We start from the raw sequence: 2,986 nt of genomic DNA, 5'->3' as shown, positions 1-2,986 counted from the left end.
CGCCCGGCGCCTCCCGCCCGGCGCCGCTGCCCCGAACCGCCCCGGAAGCGCCGCGCACGCAGTTCCGCGGGCGGGGCGGGCGCTCCTCGCGGCCGGGACGGGACGGGAGCCTGGGGAAGGCGATCGCTCACCTTCTTGCGACCCCCCGACCGCGGGCTGGCACTAACCGGGAACAGAGCCAAGCCCGAAATGCCTCTGCCGCCTGCTTGGTTGGGTTTAACAACAGCGTCCGCCTAGTGCCGCTCGGGATGCGCCCGGGCAGACGCGAGGGGCCGCTCAGTGCGGGGCGGCTGCAGCGGCACAAGCGAGCATTCATTCCCCGGCGGGGAATGACAGGATCAGCTCGGTTGGAAAAGACCGCCAGGATCATCGAGTCCAACCTGTCCGAACGCCACGATGTCAAATAGATCATGGCACTGAGTACCACATCCAGACTTTCTTTAAACGCCTCCAGGGACGGTGACTCCACCACCTCCCTTGGGCAGACTGTCCCAGTATGGGATGGGATGGGATGGGATGGGATGGGATGGAATGGAATGCAGTGGAATGGACGATGGAGATTTCTACGTTGAGCCATGGCCCTGGGCTCCCGCAGCTGTGCACAGCAGGCACTGCAGCGTGCAGCCCTGAGTGCCCAGAGCATCCCATCCTGTGTGTGCCCGGGATGTGTACACAGTGTGCCCCCTGTGCGGGACCCCGAGCAGGTGGAGTGTCACCAAAGACACTGCTTCAAATAAAGCAGCAGCAGGTGCCCCTCCTGATCTTAGGATCTGGGTGCTTCTGAGTCATTCAGAATTTTACCTGTGTCAAAATCAGTGCCAAGCATTTTCTTACTGTTGGAGAATTACTGATGTGGGAAGGGGTCTCTATTTTTAACACTATGCAACATTTTAGTGAATAATTATGTGTATAAGAAGAAAAAAAAAAAGGCATGTGAGGCCCTGATCCCTGGTGCTGTTTATTTTTCAAGGCTGTTAGCTGCATTCTCAGTAATGACCTTGGAGCAGTGGTGACAGCTGAAAAGGGACCAGTAGCAGCAGAAGGAAACTCAGTTCTCTGTTATATTTGAGTAAATTATGTTATGAGTATATTAAGTTTGAGTAAATCCATAGAGAACTACAGACCCAGATCTCCTTCTTCAGCATCACTGGCAGCTTCAGGATCCCACTGGCATGTAACTGCTGAGACAAAAGGCCTCAGCCCATGGACGTGCCCCACGGTGCCAGCACAGGGTTCCCTGCAGTGAGGAGCAGCTCACACGACCTCCAGAATCTACAATAAGGCCTCCCTGCTCATGTCACTGATGGGATTCAGTCCAGGAACAGCCACAGCCTGCAAATCTGACCTCATCCCTCAATTCTTTGTAACGCCAGTTGTTGGGTTTCTTAAGAGCCCTTCTCTGTCACACCCCACAATGGTTTATAAATAAGCTGTGAAAAGACATTAATAAAAAACATGGTTTACCTTGCCCATTGCCACATAAACCAGATGGTACGAGTCCTTGGCTGGTACTGTCTGTTTGCTTTTGATACCAGCAGTTAAGATACACCTCTAAGTAGGGCAGGGCAATTTTTTTCTTGGATGGTTCTCAGGTAATTTTTCTTGTTAGAGACACCAGCACCTGAATAATATTTTCAGTAAGACACAGATGTGAGAATCCACAAGCTAAAAATTCAGATGCTCAAAATAACAGTAATTTAGGAAGTATTCCTAGTCTATTAATAGAATTAATATTATATAATAATATTGCTATCATCTGCCTCAGACTTTTCAGTTACAGGACTGGCAAAGAGAAGAAAAAGCAAGACAATTACAAAGAAATTATTGATACAGAGTAGATCTTCAAAAGGGCAGCATAACTGAGCAGACCTGTGATTAGAAGTGAACAGTGAAAGTACTTGACTTTTAACAGGATTTTAATTTAGTACCAGAAAGGGTACCATACAGCAAAATTGTTCTGTGTTTATTAATGAGTTTGAGAATTTGCTGACCATTGATTCAAATTCACTTTATAAATGAAGGTCATAGATAAAAGTCTGAACTCCTGCAACTTCAGTGGGGGTCATCATAGTTATAATCACATTGGTGTAAATCATGTATGTAAAATAAAGTGAGCATTGAGGATCACACTGCTGATAATTTTTTTCAAACCTTAGCCTATATTGCAACCACATGCACTCCCTTCCAGCTCTGCTTCTCAGGATGGAGATAGATAGATAGATAGATAGATAGATAGATAGATAGATAGATAGATAGATAGATAAGATGTTGTGTTAGATAGTGTAGGATGTTTTGCAGTTTACAGTTTCTCCAGCTGACTCTTCAGGCAGTTCTGCTCATTGCAACAATGAACAGATTTATCCTGGAACATGGGCACTATGTGTAGCCTTCTCCAGTTGTTTATGACCTATGTTTCCTTGACCTGAATTAGTGCTCGTATGAAATCAACCCTGGTTCAGAGATTTCTGCACCTAGTTTGATCTTAATAGACCTCTGTCACTGACTGTATATAACAACTATTCTCTTTTTTGTTTTTTTTAATCCTAGTCAGATTGGTGCACACAACTGCTTACTTAAAGGCATTCATTTCTGGTAGGAATAATCTTATTGATAAGCATTTTTCATACTATACTTCTTCTCTTTTCTTCCTATAGAGAAAATTTGCTTTTTGAGATTTAATACATTTGCTTCCAGTTATTGTCAGCAGCCTTCATTCTCAAGATTACCATCTCAAAAGACATTACCTTTTTGTTCACTGACTTTTCTAAAGTCTGCTTTTTTCCTCATTGCAAGTCTTTCATTCTTTTTTCTTGCAACAAGATAACTCCATTTCACTTTCTGGATTTTCAACCAGTTCTTCCTTGTTTAAAAACAGAAGTAACATTTTGGCATCCTCTAGTTACTTCCTGTTTTTCCTGAGACAGAAATTGATTTCCAGTGTGCTCAGCAAACTTGATGGGCTGGTGGGGACCTGCCAGTAAAATGA

Source organism: Molothrus aeneus, chromosome 1, assembly GCF_037042795.1.
Source record: "Molothrus aeneus isolate 106 chromosome 1, BPBGC_Maene_1.0, whole genome shotgun sequence".
NCBI lineage: Eukaryota > Metazoa > Chordata > Aves > Passeriformes > Icteridae > Molothrus > Molothrus aeneus.
The sequence above is the reverse complement of the archived record's forward strand: the minus strand, read 5'-3'. Positions refer to the sequence as shown.